The sequence below is a fragment of the Onychomys torridus genome, chromosome 6 (assembly GCF_903995425.1).
Source record: "Onychomys torridus chromosome 6, mOncTor1.1, whole genome shotgun sequence".
Classification (NCBI taxonomy): domain Eukaryota; kingdom Metazoa; phylum Chordata; class Mammalia; order Rodentia; family Cricetidae; genus Onychomys; species Onychomys torridus.
Window position 1 is genome coordinate 104,582,013 of NC_050448.1, and position 20,608 is coordinate 104,602,620.

Genomic DNA, 20,608 nt, shown 5'->3' on the forward strand with positions numbered 1-20,608 from the left:
AAGGTGTGGCCCCTGGTGGACAACCATACTCCAACAGATGTCCTCATACTCATTAGTATATTGGCAGCACAAATTGGAATCAATGGGTTATTAGTAAAAGAAGAAAGGAAATTCAGAGGGGATGGAGGGTAAATCTGGGAGGAGTTAAGAAGAGGACTGGAGGTGAACATGATCAAAATGCATTGAATGCATGTATGAAATCCTCAAAATATTAATTTAAATAGTCTATATAATTTTAAAGCCAGGTAGTAAGTACAGCGTGTAGAAACAGGGCTATCCTGGGAGCTTGATGATCAGTCAATCTAGCCAATCCATGAGCTCCAAATTCAGTGAGAGGCCCTGTCTGAAATAATAAGGTGAAAAATGATAGAGGAAGATACCTGATATCAACCTCTGACTTCCACATATGAGTATACCTGCATAACGCACACACACACACACACTCAAACACGCATACACACACAAAAGAAAGGAGAAAAGAAGGATGGAAGAGTATTGGTTTGTTGTTGTTGTTATTTATTTGGAGGCACTGTGCAGGATGTAGAGGCGGGGATATGCAAATCTCAATCTGATTATGGAATTGAGCCACACTAGTAAATAGCATGCCCAGGATTATTAGTTCTCCAGTTCTCAGACTTCTAACTGGTATTCTTCTATCAAGACATGACCTATGCACTAAAACATACACACCAAAACAGGCTTTGGGTTGGAGAGATCAAACATTTTATTGCATCATCTAGGGATGCATGCAAATGTGACTTTTAATGCCTCCCACACTCCACTCAATGTCCAGACTGAGTTTTTTCCTGTGTCAGATCTCAGGCTGAATAAAAATAAAACTGAAAAACAAGAGTAGTCCTTAGTTGGAACAGTGATGATGAAGTGAGTTCAGCTATCCCTAAGACTAACAGCATCTGGAACTGTACCAAAGGCTTTAGGATGGCACCAAGAAAGGGCTATGACCATCCCTGCTCCTATTTGTAGAAACAGATAGACTACAAATAACAGTAACAAATGGAAGTTCACTTCTTTCATGTGGTGATCTAAGCAGTCCCACATGTATGCAAGTTCTGGGGTGCCAAGAAGCCAGGATCCCTCGAGCCTTTGCCCATCACAGATATTCTGGTTCCAGCCTGCCTTTGCATTCCAACCAGCAGAGAGAAGGTGGGAAAAATAAGGCATGCCCTGCCAGTCTGAGGACACAACTGATAGGTCCCAGGTGAGTGAACCTATTACTAATACTTTGCTAAATGAACATAGTATCAAACTGCCCTCTAAATTTGTATCTCTCTACCCATAGGTTAATGCAGTTCTCAGACCTCAGAGAAGGTCTTCTTCAACAGAAGTCAGATATCTGATCAGCTCATCCCCTTCACAGAAACACATGAAATTATACAGTTGGTTCAACTAAAAAATCTGCCTGCACTGTAGCAGACACAGAGCACAACCAGCTGCTGCTGCCACAGACCCAGAAAGTCACTTGGGACAGGATTCCCCTCACCCATCCACCCAGTAGTGTATTGCTATCACTGGGAATGCCTGTTCTGAACTACACTCTCACTGCGAGGCACTGTCGCTGGCCACTCCTCAGAGATGAGAGCCACAAGCCCAGAGCGGCTGACAAAGGATCTGCTTTAAGGTCACCTGCCCCTGAATGAATACACAACTGGTATTTTTAAGCACCTGCTCCCACCTTAATACAAGGGCCAGAAATGATTTGTGAATACAAGAAACGTTGCCTACTTTACAGGAAGATATCAGTCCATGAGAAATTCAAGGTCCCTCTCCCCCTTCTAGGAATTCGTGTAGCCTTTGGTACAGCAAGAATATTATATCACTTTAATACTTGAGATATGAGAAAATGAAAGCGATCTTTCTGAGCGCATTTCTCAACCCGAGTTCTCGCTCATGTACCTATCCTAAGCAGTCACTACATTAATAAAGGAGAGGAACATTAAATCCAGGGTTAAAATGAATTGTACCTGGCTCCAATTAAAATGGCATTGAGCATATGCACGCAATTCAATTAGATTAATAATACCCCCATCAAAGAGCACAAAAGACTTCCCATGTGACAAGAAATCTGAGGTCCTCATTGCTGTCCAGAGCATGTACACATACCATCCAGGAGTTATACTACACTGAAGGTGCTGTCAAACACCTTGTATAAGGCAACATTAAATGCGGGTCTGGAAGCCAGTCAGAAAATCCCTAAGCTGAGTTTACTTGAGGGTTTAACAATATAAATTGCCAAAGAAGAGAGTGTCTCCTGGAGAAACTGCTCCACAGTGTAACACTACAAGCAGCCATGTGGAATCATATTTCATCAGCTGAGTGAGATCCCCTGGCAGGCCATCTCCCACGGGGAAGATGCAACATCTGTAACATCTCCAGCTCTGGGAAAAAGATGACATAGAATCCTAGAAGAACAGCATTTCCCCTTAGGACAGAGCCCCATGCAAAAGCATGGGCCTCGGCAGCTGTATCACAACTGCCAAGCCCTACTGTTGACTTCACAGGCTTATGTGTAAGCACACACACACACACACACACACACACACACACACACACACAGGGTGGGGTGAAGAATGAAATTTGTAATAACAAAGATAGCTGTATTCCTCACTAGTACATGTTCTGGTCAAATGATTAAGGCTGTCACTAGAAATGATGTACCTTTGTCTTTTCATTGAAAAAAAATTGAAAGGTCATTTGTGATAGAGTCTGGTTGCTTTTCACTTTTGTTTATATATATATATATATATATATATATATATATATATATATATATATATATATATATATATTTTGCTGTGTATTATGGTTACCCAAAATAAAGCATCACATGACCCAGACTCCTTTCAGCTAGATGTGATCATGTGACAAAGTACTACTCAAGGGGAGGTTAAGGGGGTCATTTCCCAGCCCGTTCTGGGTCCTGGTGCTTCCTTTTGCCTTCTTCCTAACTGAAAGCCCAGATCTGACTGGAGAGGTGATTGACCATGGCTCCAGCAGCTAGCTGGGTCCCTGGGTAACTATGAGAATGTAAGTCAGACTTTGTGACGTGGACAACATTCCTCATTAGTACATGCTGTGGCCAAAGTTCTCTCATGTGCAACACTTCAAAGCAAAGGTCCTAGGCAATAGGTTAGTTTTGTTCCTGTCGTTACAGGAATTGAGGATCTTGGGATTCTGTTGTCTGCATGTGTGTGGCTTCTAAAGCTACTCGAGGTACCACTGTCTAACCAGAGGGACAGAAAGCCTGGTCCCAAGATCTTCAAGGGAGAGCTACCCTCAGCGTGTCCATTCACCTTTTCTGGGAAAGCTTCCACATCCAGCTTCAGGGAAGGCTGTGAAAAACTCCGTCCCTTCCCAGACAGCCATTCAGACACTCCACTACCATGGCTAAGGAGAAACTTCAGTCTCTGCACAGGGATGAGAGAGTACAATGGGAGTCCTCACCCCTGGTGGGACCCTCCCGAGCCCCATTCTCCTCTTCCTGCTCTACACTGCTTTTACTTAATACAAAATATATATTTTTTTTTGAGCTGAGGATCGAACCCGGGGCCTTGCGCTTGCTAGGCAAGCACTCTACCACTGAGCTAAATCCCCAACCCAAAAACATAATTTTGTATTGTTACCAGTTTCATTGTAAAGGGTTGTTTTTCCTCCTTTGTAGCTAAAACTAATTCTAAACGGTATACATTATTTGGCTTTACCTTTAAATGGAGGGCTATTTTGACTTGAGTTCCAAATACATATGGTCCTTTAACATATTATTTAAGTTATGAAGATTTGTTTAGCCTTGGCTGTAATTTTAAGTTAACTTGTAAAATACAGAGGTGCTGATATGCCTCCATGAGTAAAGGCACTCGCCACCAAGCCTGACTACCTAAGTTCAACCCTGGGACTCACATAGAGAGGGCAGAAAGAGCTGATGCACACAGGTTGTCCCTCTGACCTCAACACAGGCACAGACATACATGCAGACACACCCACCATCAATAAATGTAATAAAATTTGACTTTTCCTTATTCTCCTCCCTCTTTCTGGCCCTTTTACTGTACAATATATCAAGTGAGTCTTTGAGGCCTAGATACTGACAACACTGATGTAAATTCTAAATTCATCTGATAGAGGGACATAAATTCTAGACTTGACAGTTATCTGACAGATGACAGCTCCTTAATCCAGATTGCTTAATAAGCCATCAAGTCAACTCTCCATTTTTGAAGAAAGATTTTTAAAAATAACCATTTATCTAATGAATGAGATTTTGTGAATTAAAATAATAATGAAATAAAAAACAAATGTAGATCTCTTGTACCGAAGCATTTTTAAGTGATTTCAAGCAGTATATACTATTTCCTAAGTTAATATAAAACATTTTCTTGAGACTGGTAAAAAAATAAAGGGAGGATCATGGTAGCTTAACAGCTTTGTTTAGTTTTTGCTGGGCTGTGTTAGCTTTTATTTGTTTGTTTTATTTTGTTTTGCTTTTGAAATTCTGCTACCTCTCATGTACCTCCAATGGGCGATTTACACTTGATCTAACCATATCTTGTTTTTTTTTTGTTTTTTTTTTTTGGTTTTTCGAGACAGGGTTTCTCTGTGTAGCTTTGCGCCTTTCCTGGAACTTGCTTTGGAGACCAGGCTGGCCTAGAGCTCACAGAGATCCACCTGCCTCTGCCTCCCGAGTGCTGGGATTAAAGGCATGTGCCACCACCGCCTGGCCTAACCATATCTTTTTAAAGAGTTCATACACACACACACACACATATATATATATATATACATATATATTTTTTTTTCACAAAAGAAGAGGGCAATCATTAGATTTATGACTAAAAACTGCCTCAATCGGGTGCTCTTCAAAGTCTAAATCAGCACCCTACCCAGGGGCTAGGGCTGCACTTAGCACCACATGCTGCAAAAGTACAATTAACATGACAGAAATTTACTCATTAACTTCATGGAGAGTGCTGAGAATGAGGACAGGGAGACAGGGCTTCTGGTCTTTATTACCACATCTGGGCTCCCGATCTTCACCGATCCCTTAAATACTTTTGACATAACTTTCCCACTCATTAAAGGAGATGTTTGAATAATCTCAAAAATCTTGTTCTATTCTGCCAATTATCCCTCTAGTTCTAAAGTCTCCCTGTCCTGTAACCACAGGGTTCTGCTAACAATGAGGGCAGCAAACTGCCCAACCTCATAGTAAAAGTGCTTAGGAACACGGGAGTAGCCTTTGAATTACTCAGAAATGGCTATGTGATTGCGTAAGTCATGGGGCTGTGTTTTGTGCCCTCCATGACAACTTTTAGAAACTTCAAGTTACCTTTTTACTGGGAGTTGGTTATTTGCCAGGCACCGTGCCAAGTGAATTACACACAATATCTCAGTTAATCCTCTCAACAACCCCATGAGGGTGGCAATAGTATCCCCATTGCACAGATGAGGAATCAGAGGCTTAGGGTGATTAAATAATTTGCCTGGGCCATGCAGAGTATCAAGTAGAACCCATGGCTGCCCAGCTCTAAGTGCAAGCTCTGCAGCCCTGGGAGAGATGCCCGCAGGAGGTCAGTTCGTCCTAGCCAGCTCCCTTGCCCCTACTCTTGGCCATGCCCTCTGAGTCACCCATATTTAATTACACCATGAAGTCTCCATAGTAAACATTCTTTGTATCCCTCCCAACTCCATTCCCTTACATCTCCTAATAATAGATGCAAACATTAATTGAGCATTTGCCACAGCCCTCAGCTCTTTAAATAGATCTTCTCACTCAATCGTCACAACAGTCCTCTGAGGTCGATACTACTAGTTCCTCCCTTTTCCAGGAAGGACACTGAGGCACAGAAAAACTACCCAACTAACAAGTTAAAAACAAATATTTGAATGTAGTTCTAATTCTGAAATAAGTAAAAATTGATAAATGCTGGTAAGATCCCAAATTAACATTTATTGAATCTTTTACAACGTGTTGGGCCCTGTGCTGAATGCTGCATATCAACTGTCATATGTAATCCTCCTGACAATCCCACAAGGTTGGTATTATTGTGATTAATGCCATGCTTCAGATGAATGCCAAACCCTGCATGTCTTGGTTAAGTCATAAGAGAAAGTCATCCAGAGCCTCTCCAGAGTCAAACCTTTACATGACGAGGCTGAGACGCCACACAGGTTTCTTGTCAGACATACTTGTGTGTTTTCCTGACAAATTATCCAACTCAACTTTGCCTCGGTTGTTCTGCATTTGAAGCCAGTGAATTATGAAGACTTCATGTTGTTACTATATGAAAAACACTTGGAACCATCTCCAGCATTGAGTAAAAACTATAGAGCTGTCAACACAAAATAAATGGGAGCCCAGAATTGGCCTTTGGTTAGCAAGTCTGCTTTTTGTTTCTCTCTGTGCCCCCATTTTATCATTTATAAAATATAGTCTTTAAAAAATAGGGCTAGGGAGATAGCTCAGTCAGTAAAGTGCTTGCCTTGTACACATGAGGACCTGGGTTTGATTCCCTAGAGCCCACATAAAAATGCTGGGAGTGGTGGCATACACTCATAACCCCAGCGCTAAGGAACCAAAGACAGGAAGTCCCCTGGGGCTCACTGGTGAGCCAGCCTATCGTGGGCAATGATAGGCTCAAAGGAGATAGATGGTGTTCCTGAGGATTACACTTAAGGTTCATCTCTGATCTACACACACACACACACACACACACACACACACATGCACACAAAGAGAGAGAGAAAGCTAAAGAGAGAACAATAACTACGTTATATTGTTAGTGTGAAGAAGAAATAGGTCAATGTGTGCTCAGAACCAACAGGAGTTGTATGTTTTGCACAGTGGTGTGTAAGTGTATAAGAAGTGTTAACTTTGTTGTGGTTATAATAATATATAAGTCATTCTTACAATTTGATCCTTTTCTTGGTCACACAAAAATCTCTGCTCTGTCTCAGAAGTGTTCTAGCTGGTCCTCCTTGAACACTTTGTCCTAAAAGGAATAGCAGAGGTAGCTAAGCTGGTTGGCAACTAATATCATTTCAGCTGAGACATACAGCAGTCAACAAACATCTTTTTCCTCAAACTTACCACCAAGATGGCAGGACTAAGTCTCAGTATCTAGGGAGAAATGATACTCCCTGTCTAAGCAAACAAACCCACAGAGCCTGTCTTTGGGTGTTTTCTAAGAATGTGCCTGACTTGCATGATTGACAGGTTCAAAGAGCACAACCTTGACATGCACAATTTTGGTGATCCAACAGCACAGCACAAAGCTGTAGCTCAAAATATTGATGGGTAGCTGGTTGGATGATTGAGCCAAGAGCTTGTTTCCCCAGCTGTCCCTCTGAGAGTATAAGTGGACCTAGTCCCCAAATACAGACTATGTATGGGTCTATATTGCAAGAAAACTCTGACGGCCAAGACTGGAAATTTGCCTCTTCTGTTTTCTGTCTTTGTAAACTTGGGCAATATGCCTTAAATATCTCTAAAATTAGATTCATGGCTATCTCTACTCTGAACATAAATTGAGTTAACTGTATAAGTGCTTAGAAAGATGTTCAATACAGTGAGAATAAAGTAGGTATTAGTGCGGTATGTGATTGGGTAGCTAGCCCTGATGGTTTAAAGTCATCTGGATTGTCCTGGCATGTCATACCATGTGATGTGTCCTTATCTGAATGTAGAATTGAAGAGAGCCTCCCTCTTTCATGGGTATAGGCAGTCCAATAGTTTCTAGGACAGCTGTACCCTGCCTGTCACACCAGCAATGAATGTCTTCCAAGCGTGCATACCTCCATGAATCATTTTGGCTGTTAAAGAATCATTCACCATCATGACCTTCTCCCTTCTTTTTGGGTCATGCTAATAAAGGCTGTATCACTCACCACACAAGCATTTACATGTAAAAAATAGTAATAACCATGCAACAATTACATCTGTAGACTTGTCCTCAAACACCAAGAACAGTATCCATTTTTCCATTCCTTTTCCTAAAGCTGGCATTGAGTACCTATACCTAGCGACAAGGCTATAAAGCACTGCAACTACAGGGCAATGCAACTTGAGGTAGAATTTGTAATGTAGGTGAAAGGGAGACAGAGGCAAAAGAGAAAAAGAATAAATCATAAAACCATATGATAAGTAAGCACAGAGTTTCAGGTAAGGAATAGGGATAGGGAATTCAGTGAAAGAGTTGAGGGTTTTGTTTTGTTTTCAAAAAGCAGATATTCCATGGAAGCTTCCCAAGAGAAAGTAAGTCCTCATCTGAGACCTTAAACAAAGATATGTTAATTCCACAATTATTTCACCCTGTAGAAAAGGCAACCAAGGCGAGAAGACCCTGATCTGCAGTTGTAGGAATTTGTGGCACCAGAGAACAGAGGCAGCATCTTGAGGGTATGGAGCTCTGGGTTTCCAGCATCATTCTATGCTCCTCCCTCCCAAAGACCTAAACATCAGAGGTTTATGAGTCTGACAACTTCAATGGCATTCCTTACCCAGGCTATAAAATTCCAGCCCTGCCACCACAGAGCTGCTTTTTTTGAATTTCACAAACTTAGAGATAACACTGACTCTAGATTTCTAGCCAGCAACAGTAATGGAGGCCAGGACTTTAGTTTATATTTGAAGACCAGCTTTACAACTGCACGAAGGGTTGCTTGTTGCCTGGAAAATCCAGACCAGTGGTTTGGGTGGGTGGGGGAAAAATAGCTTTTTAATTTTTTTAAACATTTTTTCTACTTCCTACTTTGGCAGAGTCAGAAATTTCTAACTCTTTAATTAGTCTTAGATTTCCCTTCAAAGTATGTTTTGGAGGTCTTTGTTTATTTCAAAACACTACGTTAAAGCAGTACATATCATATAAAAACGTTTTATCTATTTAAAAGTAAATTATCTGTGAAAATGTTAAGGCATAATGGTGTGATTATTTGTCACTTGATATTGACTAGTTACCAAAAACAAAGATTGAACCAACAAGCCAGTTTGGCACAATGACATCAACACAAAGCAATCATTCACCAAATTGAGTATAAATACAAAAAAACAAACAAACAAACAAAAAAAAAAAAAAAAAAGCTCTACCCATATTTCACATATATGCCTATGTCCATTCCCTTGGCTTTGCTAATACTGAATAAGCATTCCTTAACCAAGAAACTTTGTGTGCCATGGTAAAACTGCTTCAACCAAAATATTCTATGAAGATCCTTTGCCAAGCATGTGCACACTAACACTCCACAGCCAAACCTGGCTCACTTCCATCTTCACAGTCTTCTAATTTGACACGTGAAACATCGACACCTCACTCTATTTCATCCTGTTCAACCAATTCAACTGAATCAGTGCACATTTATAACAAAAAGGAACAATTTTATTATTAGAAGGAATAAGATAGTAGTATTTGGTGTAATTATAATCAGTAACCTGAGGCCCAAAGTTAAGTCAATAAAGGTTATTTATAAAGCATGAGGTACCACAGTACTGTCAGGAATAAATAGAACCCAAGACTTCCAATTCCCAGCTTCAGCTACTACTTCTTTCTCGACTGACATAATGACCTCTGCAGTTCTGAGAAAGGAACCACGGAAATACTGTCACCATGAAGAGGGTTTTCTGCGTTCTTATTTGAAGATTATTGTAAAAATGAGCTATGATTACCAGGTGTTTACTCCTCCAGAGGATGAAATCCTGTCAGTGTATGCTCTCGTCGTCGTCTGGTTTTATAAACTACACCCGTGGAGCTGTACCCGGAAAAGGGCATGGAAGGCGGGGCTTGAGGCCTGTCCACTCTGGACCACTCCCTTGATTTGCTGCTGCTCCAAGAATTTACTGAGCTTGTTTTAATTTGGCCGATTTCATCTAGTGCCTTCTACAAGCTGGCACTGTCCCAGGCACTCTGGCGTGAGTAAGGACAGGCTCATCTGTGCTCTGTGGTTTACTCCTCGAAATAAACTCACGGGAGGTAGATGTGATCCCTTTCACAGATTAAGAAAAAAAAAAAAAAAAGGAGTTTAGCGGAGTTCAGTCATTTTTTTCCCCAAGACTGTAGAGCCACACAAGCTGAGAAAGTTGCCAGTATCGAAACCGCAACTTGACCCCTAGACCAGTGCTCTGTAAAGTGTCTCCACCTCCAGGGGGTGCCATCAAGCCATTGTGACATTCTCAGCACTTCCTCTGAATCAATCACATACTATTCTGAAAGAGAGCACCAGCAGTCAGCCAAGTGACCTTTGAACCAAAAGACTGGTCTAGCAGAAGGGACTCAGAAACTGGAGGTGGAGACAGCAGAGAGAACCAGTCTGCTCACCCCTTCTCCCACAGGAGAGAGTGGAGAGTTGAGTTCACCATTATTTTAAAGGGCTTGAATTGTTGTGTTCACATGTTAACATTCTCTGTGTGTGTGTGTTTGTGAAAGGTATGCATTTTTAAAGTTTTTCCCTACATAATGTGCCAAACCAACAACATGGGTTTAAACAAAATCCTCCCTATCAATTCAGTAGTAATAAAAGCATAAATATTGCAAAGAACATATCAAATAATATGCACCCTGTATCACAAAAATGGCACAACTGATAGAAAATGAAGTGATAAATCCACCCCCTCACAGTGAGACGAGAGGGAAGGCCGGTTCCTACACTGAGGGGGGATGAGGATTTGCTTGCTTTTTTATGGATGCAAAATAATTCACATTTTAAAATTTTTGTGATAGAAAAGTCTGTAGAGCCAGTAATCCGACGTGGCTCCCACACGTGTAGGAGGCCTCATATGATATAGTGAGTACTCATTTTAAAAACAGATTTAAAAGAAAAAAGAAAAAAATGTAAGTGGTTATGTACCAATGCCAACTATGTTCCTATATTCAATTTCATTTCCTATTCAGTCAACTAGTAGCCAATGATAAATCCCATACCAGCGATCAGTCTTCACACAGCGTCTCAGCACTGCCTGATAGACATTTAGAGCCACTGGAAGACTTTCCTTAGCACCACCCATTCCCTAGGACCCATCACAGGCAATGAAGTGCAAATTACTAAAACTGTGGCCTCAACTGGAGTTGATGGAAAGGCCAAGTGTTCGAAATTCGGCTGTGCATCAGCGGTCAGCAGTGTTTACCTTGCTTGGGTGTGATCATGGAAGCCAACCAGCAGGGCCTGGTCTGGGGACTTGGCAGAAATGCAGAGTCTCAGAGCCTGCCCAGAGATCTAGAATTAAAAACCGCTGTGCTTAATCTCCTCCCAGGAGATTCTGGGCACGTCGGGAAGCACATCTTTAGGATAATTGGTGATTCAAAGAACTGCCATCTACCTAAGCACCAAAGATATACCTAGGCTACATTACGGGGGAGGGAGTACTTTACGAAAAATGAGGGTATCAGTAAACAAATCCAGAGATACAAAAGAAGGGCCTGAGGTAATGCTCAGTGGTAAAGCACTCTCCTGGTATGCAAGGTTCTGGGTTCATGCTTCTGTACCACAAAGGAGGGAGGGACTCATTCATTTTTTTCTCAGTTTGCTCCCCCAATTTGCATTGAATTTTCTTCCTTCCATTTTTATTGATCAGATGTGGAAATTTTCAAACGCTAGCCTGATGTAAATGAGTTCCTTTCTCTTTAATTGCATGAGACACATTTGAGCACAGAAATATGAGTTGCAGATTTTTCATGTATTAATCTCTATGAAAAAAGCATTCTCCGAGGATCAGGCAAGCTCCTTGTGACAGCCTTGGGTGCCACAGACAGGCATAAGTTGTTTACATTAGCAAATACATTTCAACAAAAACACATGTTGGCAGTTAGCAGTCCCTCAGCTCCTCATACAGGCCATTCTGTGGAGAGCTAGACTCTGATAAAAGGATTTGAATTTGAAAATTGCCTTTTTTGTATTTGGCTTCCAAAAACCATGTGAAGATCTCAAAACATTTCAGATATGATTGATTTTCAATTCTCCACCTAACACAAGGAGTTTACCTGACTGCTCCAATGTTGTAGTATCATAAATGTAGAACTCTCCAGACCACACTTAAAATGAATGACTTAGTATCAACACAGGGAAGGCACATGGAAGGATGTTGACACACAGAAACCAACAACCAAGCTGGGGTGTAGCAACATACACCTGCAATCCTAGCCTTCTGGAGGAGGCTGAGGCAGGAAGATTTTGAGGGTGAAACCAGCCTAGGTACATAGTGAGGCTCTGCTGAAAAAGGATTGGGGGTCTAACAAAGTGAGACCCTCTTAGGGAAAGGGGACCTCAGTAGCAAGAGCCCAGCTCTGTGCAGTTCTCAAGTGCTGAGGTGTATCATTAAAGGGGCAAAGGGCTGAGGACAAGCGTGCTGTCTCCATATGGTAGAGCTAATACTCAGCTAAGCTGGTGGACTGATAAGCTGGTATAAAAAGGAGACAGATCAACAGTGATGGGTAAACAGTTGACACTTTAAGCCCTCACAATGTCGCCTCACTGCCTGATCACCCTTTGATGCTTTCCTGGCACATCTGCTTCCCTTAGACCACATTGCTGCAGATGCCACAGCACCAGGCAGAGCAGGCGACTCCCAAAGCTGCAGCAACTGCCGCTGACATCTCTGCTGATGACCACCCCCTTTCTCATTCAATCTATTCACTGGTTTGAATATTATCCCATGGCCAGCAAGGCACCCAAAAATGATTTATCAGGAGCTGAAGAGAGCTTGATGAGTAACCTGCTTGCTATTCAATCCTGGGGGCTTGAATTTGATCCCTGGTACCCACATAAAAAGCCAGGTGCAGGGGTGTCCTTCTGTAACCCCAACTACCCTTTCTCAAAATGCAAGGCAGAGAATCAATGAGAATACTACACATGGGTGCATATACACACACCCTTACATAGGAACACATATGCACACACAATTTCTAAATGACTTTAAGACACTGATGGTCCCAGGGGAGTCCTTACCTTGGAGGAGGTGGGAATGGGGGGTTGATTGGGTCGAGGGCTGGGGGGGCTGGAGGAGGGAGGACAGGGGCCATGGCTGATATGTAAAATTAAATTAATTATAAAATTTTAAAAAGAGAGAGAGAGAGAGAGACTGATAGTGTAAATTTCATCCCAGAGTTGGGATTAGAGACACATGCCGCTGCACCTGGCTTTATATGTGGGTGCTGGGGGTCCAATTCAGTTCCTCATGTTTGCACAGCACGTACTTTACTCACTGGGCCATCCCTATCAGCCCCTTAAAATACTTTCTGTCTTAGCTCCATGTTTTTGTTCTTCAGTGAAATGTAGACACTTTAAAACACTGGTTTGGATTCCCTTCCTGGAGCCATTGTTCCTAAAAGCAGCACTTGGGACTGTCAGCCTTCACTGTGGTGGTCGTGTTCATCATTGTGGTCACAGTGCACTAACAATTCTGCTGTGGCCACCACCACCACCACCTTCACACTTTCTCATTGTACATGTCTCTGCCAAGTGTAGGTGTAAAGTAGCCTTGCAAAAAACGCAAAAATAAAAATCATAAGCTTTACAGTTTGAGTGTGACAATGTACACACTCTCTTTGCAAACCTTTACATCAAGGTGTTTTGTTCCTACGGAAATAGAGGTCAGTTTAATGGGCATATTATGAGAGAATGTCCATGAACAGCATCACAGGATTTGCTATTCTCCCAAGGCTTTCTGGAAAAACCAGGGAGAAAAAGAGTGAGGCGACTGGAAACCAAGTACAGTGAAGCCCTGCTCAATGGGAGGGCCTGACTTTGAACCAGCTTCAGCTACAGCCGGGTGCCCTCTAAAAGCCTACAAACAAGCCCCCACCTCCCAAACCTGTTCATTTGGTTGACCAGTTGTCTAGTCCACACCCACCAGTTCTCTCCAGTCCTACCAGGTTCCTAAACTGGTACCTTCAACAATTCCTTTCTTCTTGTTCCATCCCAGTGTCCCATGTCCTACAGCCTCGGGACAGTAGCTCCCACACATACAGCCCCAGCTCTTGGGAACCCAGCCTGACCACCTCTAGTCCCCACATTGGCAGGAGAAAGAAGGGCCAGAGTAAGTTTTGTCTCATCACTGTGGCATTTTCACCTGGGCATTGCTGACCTCAGGGACATTCATGCCCTCCATCTTGTACATCCATTAGTCAGCTGCTTGGAAGCAGCAGTTTCCTGTAAATTACCTTTTGAGAATGTTGCAAGCCATGCCTTACTTGGGCTTAATTGCTAATGGAATTAGAGGTTAATCAGAACAAATTTAAAATGAAGAATTATTTAAGACTTGTGCAAATAAAGATTCAAATAAATGCAATTTTCAGCATGGGAGAATGTGCTTTTCCTGCCTTTTGTACCCACTAATAAATAACGTGTACGCCAAGCAAGCCCCTAAGGCACATTCCCTGTAGGAACTTGAATTTTCTTCATTTTTCAAGTTGCTTTCAGGAAATTGAAGGGGAATATTAGTTTAGTGCCCATGACTTTTTTTTAGCCTTGAGTCCTCTCACCCAAATTCTGAGGAGATGTAGTATGTGAAGAAAATTAACTTTGACATTAAATTTAAGCACTCTAAGGATTATATTACCTGTAAATGTTGGTAAATTAAGTATCATCATTATCTTTTGATATGCGAGATGTTGCCCCTCCCCACTTTTTTCCCAATGACATCTGACAAGTTAGGTGTGGTATACAGCTTTTTTTAAATATGCATATGCTTTTTGATCAGATTTAAATCCCAGTCTGTGAGTTGGAACCCATAACTGACACTGTTAAAGTGCCCACAACGAGAAACCATGCAGGTCAGAGGCCTGAGAGGAAAAGCTACTATTATTGTTCTTCTAAAGGAACACAGCAATGAAATACTCCTAATGATATATTGCTGTATCCACAGATAAGTGCATTGCTCGGTCCTCCTCAGAGAAGTTTCTGCTTGCTGTAGATGGTAATTAACACAGAGACCCACAATGGGATTAAGTGAGAGACTCTGGAGTGCTCAATCCTGAACAGGATGTCTTTATCCCACTCTTCCCAAAGGATCAGGGATCTATGGAGAGACAGAATGATTGGAAGAGCCAGGGGTGGTAGAAAGAACCTCAGCTAGACACGGTAGGACTGATATGAACCATCCGAGACTGTGACAGCATGCCCAAGATGGTCAAGCCACAAAACCCCAACACTGAGAAGGGCAAGCCGATTCAAAGTCCCATTCCTAACAAAGGAGTTGTTTGCTAATGGTATCTGCTAAAGAGAGATAAAATCAGTTTCCTACAATGGAGTAACACTGGTTACATCAACCACACTCCAGGCCAGATCCCACACTCAGGAGTAGTTGGCCAATACAAAGCAAACTCTGTGTTTTTTGTATGCTTTTTGGTTTTTTGTTTTGCTTTGTTTTAGCTTTTTTTTTTTTTTTTTTTTTTTTTTTTTTTTTTTTTTGTCTCCTTGGGTTGCTTGTTTTTATTTGGAGGTTTAATTTTTTGAAAGAGGAAGAACATGAGGTTGGTTGGTAAGGAGGTAAAGGGGATCTGGGAGAAGTCAAGTGGTGGGAAAGAATATGCTCAAAATATATTGCATGAAGAAAATTTTAAGTCAGTAACTACATACAAGATATCTTTTGGGACTGAGATTCATGGGGTGTTTTTGTTTGTTTGGCAGCCTAGAGATTTGTTTTAAGATGAGTTTCAAGTAGCCCACGCTGGCTGTGAACTCCTAAACTTCCTGCTCCACCTCTGAAATACTGGGATTAAGAATATACTCTACAGCTGGGCAGTGGTGGTGCATGCCTTTAATCCCAGCACTCAGGAGGCAGAGGCAGGTGGATCTCTGTGAGTTCGATTCCTGCCTAGGCTACAGAGTGAGTCCAGGAAAGGCTCAAAGCTACACAGAGAAATCCTGTCTCGAAAAACAAACAAATAAACAAAAGAATATGTACTACCATTCTTGTGTGTGTGTGTGTGTGTGTGTGTGTGTGTGTGTGTGTGTGTGTGTGTGTGGTACCAGGAAGCCAATGATTGAGCCTCATGCAAGCTAGGCCAACACTCTACCAGTCAAGCTATGCTTCCAGACCCTGAAAGGATGTTTGTTATTTTCTCCAATTTACTCTGTGCTTGTGCAAAGTCTGTCTTTCAGTTAATCAGCTTGATAGCAGTCCCAGAAGACAACTGTGTCTTCTGGCCTATGCCGCCAGCCCCTTATCTGAATAAGAATCACTGTTGTTATAAAGAAACATCAATGAGACTTACCTTAGCAACTCAGTATAGAAAGCTTTTTCTTCCCTTTTTAACTCAGCCTGTTCTTCACATTTTATATTTTCTTTGTGCTTCTTTCTGATCTTGTTATGACGTTCCTTGATGCTGTTATTATGACCCTGTTAGCTATAAAACCCATCACCTCTCTCAGCAGTCATTGTCCTCTGTCCACATCATGTCCTTTGTCCACATCAACCGGTGTTGTCATTATTCAGGTCTTGTTTAGGCAGCCATGTTGAAATTGTATTGGGTGTCCCCAAGGATAAGCACCTAATGGATAATCCAACCAGCTGGGTTAGCCTAAAAACATATACACATGAGCAACATTATATGGACGTGGTATATTGTATTTATAAATGTATATATGTAATAATAATAACTAAAGAGAAAAACTATGCCTTACAATAAATGGCTCAATACATATTTTTTTTTTTTAAAGTTCATCACCTCAGGTGAGTTCCTGGATTCACACCCAGAGAGGCCCACACCTAGGTCCCAGCCCTGGGCACCAACCATTCCGGGGAAGACCAGCCCAACTTGGCCCCAGATTCTGGCCATAGGGCAAGACCCCCCAACCCCACCAGGAAGGTTCCCCCTCTCCAAGACCCTCTGGTGGACCCTACAACCTGCACGCCCTGCCCCTATTGAAATTAAAAACTTAAGGAAACATCAAACTGCCAGCTTCATTCAAAGATCTTGCCATCTTGATCAATTATTTTATTTTACAGGTATAATACAAGACAGGCATGCTTCAGGTCTGGCTAATGCTACTCAATGTCATGTGGAGAACTGTGTCCTACCCACAGGAATCTAGAAGTAAGATGATAGAAAGGAGGGGCATCACAACCCAAATTCTCCCTGTTGATATGTGAATGAAGGCTCCTCCCTTCCCCTTCCGAGTGCTTAGGGGTCAGTGGCTCTAAGTGATGGAATAAACTCATAAGCTCATGAAAGTTTTATGAAAATGAAGAATACATTTGTAAATCAAGCTCGCTCTCTCTCTCCAACACACACTCGTGCACATGCACACACACAAACACACACACACACACACACACACACACACACACACACACACACACACTGCATTGTCACCTGATTAAAGCTTATTCATACTGATTGGTAGGCAAGAAATCAGTTCAGCATGCTCCCGTTAGCAAGTCAATGCTCACATGTACTGTTTATTTAGTGGCTGTTTCCGATGCAGTGTTTGCCATTTCTGCAAAACTGATGGATGGTGTTCCTTGTTATTATAGAGGCTGAGCTCTCTCTGAGAATGGGGCATCTCATCCAACTGCCCAGGAAAAGAACCGTTGTAAACCAATGCTGGTAATTGGATTTGAATTCATGAGAATTATGTGATCGGATTTTTAGATGTGACAATAGGATTGGTCTTTGGAATAAAATTAGTCATTTGTCCCAATTAAACAAATAACTCTGGTAGGAAATGAGTTTTTTGCTAGATGATAATGATTTTGAATTTTTTTTCATGGTCAGCATAATGATGGTGTCCAAGAAAAGTTTATTAGGCTGTATTTAAATTATCAGGTTTATGACTTAGGTTGCCAAAAAAAGACTCATATAGCATCTATCTCATTTGCATGCAGATGACCTCTATTTCTTTACCTTGAAGTTAAAAAGATAAAGAAAAAGAGAATTTTTCCTTTAGGAAAACTTCAAGGAAATGTTTCTTATTGTTACCATTTACATCCCATCTACTGGAATTTCATTATATAGCAAGTATGGTAGTTTGAATGTAATTTACTCCCATAATCTCATAGGGGATGGCACTATTAGGAGACATGGCTTTGTTGGAGTGTGTGTGGACTTGTTGGAAGAAGTGCGTCACTGTGGGGGTGGGCTTTGAGGTTTCCCATGCTCAGGATACCACCCAGGGTCTTAGTTAACTTCCTGTTGCCTACAAGATGTAGGACTCTCAGCTACTACTCCAGCACCACATCTGCCTATAAGCCATCATGCTCCCCATCATGATGATAATAGACTGAACTTCTGAAACTGTAAGTAAGCCACCCCAATTAAATGTTTCCTTTGTAAGAGTTGCCATGGTGCCAGGCACCAGGCTGAGCACCGGGAATCCAATTGATGAGAGAGAGCAGGGATTCTGCAGGTGGGGGACATCGAGATCATGATGGGAAGACATGCAAAGATGACCAGCCACACTAGTGGAAGCCCATAAACTGTGGATTGGTGGCTGTGGTGCCCCCAGTGGACTGGACTAGGCCCTCTGGATACGGAAGACAATTGTTTGGCTCAAACTGTTTGGGGGGCAACCAGGCAGGGGGATCAGGATCTGTCCCTGGTGCATGGGCAGGCTTCTACAAATCTAGTGGCTATGGTGTAATGCCTTACACAGCCTTGGTGCAATGGGAAGGGGCTTGGACCTGCCTAGGCTCAGTGTGCTGGGCTCTGCTGACTCTGCATGGGAGACCTTGATTTGGGGGATATGGGGATGCAGGGTGGCTTGGGAAAGAGGGCAGGGGAGTGAAAGGAGGGAGGAGGGGGGATCTGTGGGTGGTATGTGGAGTGAATAGAAAATTTCTTAATAAAGAAAAATGTGGGGAAAAAAAGAGTTGCCATGGTCATGGTGACACTTCACAGCATTAGAAGCCCTAACTAAAACAGCAAGCTTAGCTGCAAAGGAAGCTATACACCTCACTCTGGAAAGGCATTTGCCCATCTAAATCCAAAGAATTCCATTGTTAACGAAGAACTAGAAAATACTTTGAAGAACTCCGAATATCTCTGCACTCACAGTAAAAACATATCAGCATTATATAAAAGAACTGAAATCTTTCATTGTTCAATAAAGACTCAATGCCTGCAGGAAACCTGGATTTACACTAATTTAAAATGAACTTTACAATAGCTGTTTTGTATTTTTACTCTGCTCTCAGGACCATCTGTTTACTTGGTTTCCATAGACTTCTATGACATCTCCACCAAGCACATCAGTTTAAATGTTACTACAATTTTTACTGCTACAGCAGTCTTACCAGTTCCCTCAATGGCTACTCTTTAATGGAGACAATATTCAATTCTTTCTATAAGGGTATCTACCAAGACCTTGTGAACAAAGGTGACACACAAGCAAAAAACGACAAGATCCAAGCAAGGGGTCACATCTAGAAGGAGGAAAAGCATAGCCTGGGGAGAAGTGGCTGAGTGGCAGCAGCTTCCACTTTGTCAGAAATGGAGCAGCCCCATTTTAGCCCAGACAGTGAAAAACAAACAAGCACTAATCAACCTATACCTAATGTAGGTAGCAATCAAGGAGAAACAGCATGAGCTGATGGGACAGAGAAATGTTTCAGGGACTCCTCAACAGCAATTCTTGGAGTCCATTACCTACCAGAACATTGTCCAGAAATGTTTCTTAACATGATATAAATCAAACAAGGAGGAAGCCCCAGTCTAGGAAATAGACTGTATGGGAACAAGGCCAGAAAATAATCCCCATTAAGACAGCTTAAGCCTGGGCTGGAGAGATGGCTCAGCAGTTAAGAGCACTGGCTACTCTTCCAGAGGACCTGGGTTCAATTCCCAGTGCCTACATGGCAGCTCACAGCCATCTGTAACTCCAGTTCCAGGGGATCTGATGCCTTCTTCCAGTCTCCAACTACACCAGGCTTACACATGGTGTATAGTCATGTATGCAACCAAAACACCCATAGGCACAAAATCATAATTTAAAAAATTTGAGACAGCTTGAGCAGTGAACATAAAACCAAGCCAAATCCAGAACAACAACAAAAAAGGCTTGTGTGCCAGCCAGGAAGACCTTGTCTATGGCAACAGTAGATTCCTAAGTGCCTTGGCAGATACTTTGAATCACAAACACAGAAGAACCAAATATTCTCCAGAATTTCACCCTAAGAAAGAAGACATAAGCTACCAAAATGTGAGAAAAACATAGTTTGGTGAGCTCCACGTGGATGGATGGGAAGTCCATGTTTCAGTGAAGTCAGAACTGGCCATGAGTTTCTAAACTGTTCTTCTGATGACGTGTGTGTGTGTGTGTGTGTGTGTGTGTGTGTGTGTGTGTGTGTGTGTTTTGAGGGAGAATGCACATGGAGTTCACAGGACAACTTTGTGGAGTCCATTCTCTCTTTCCACTTTTATGTGGACACCAGGGATCAGACTTCATCATCAAGATTGCAAACTAAGTGCCTTTACTCTCTGAGCCATCTCATCAGCCCCACATGTTCACTATTTTATCAACCCACACTCAGGTATTGCTTTTGTGCTAACACATAAAATACTAAACTCACTTTCGGCCTTAACTTGTTCTGGTCCTAATGATCTATCCTCCATCTTTATCAATGGAATCATTCTTTTTATTGCAGCCATTTCTTTTGAGAAACAATGCT

At 42.0% G+C, this 20,608-nt stretch overlaps 1 pseudogene; it reads left to right on the forward strand.

Annotated features, from left to right (window-relative positions):
* The window catches only part of LOC118586251, a 42,072-nt pseudogene that overhangs the window by 10,690 nt on the left and 10,774 nt on the right, over positions 1-20,608 (forward strand).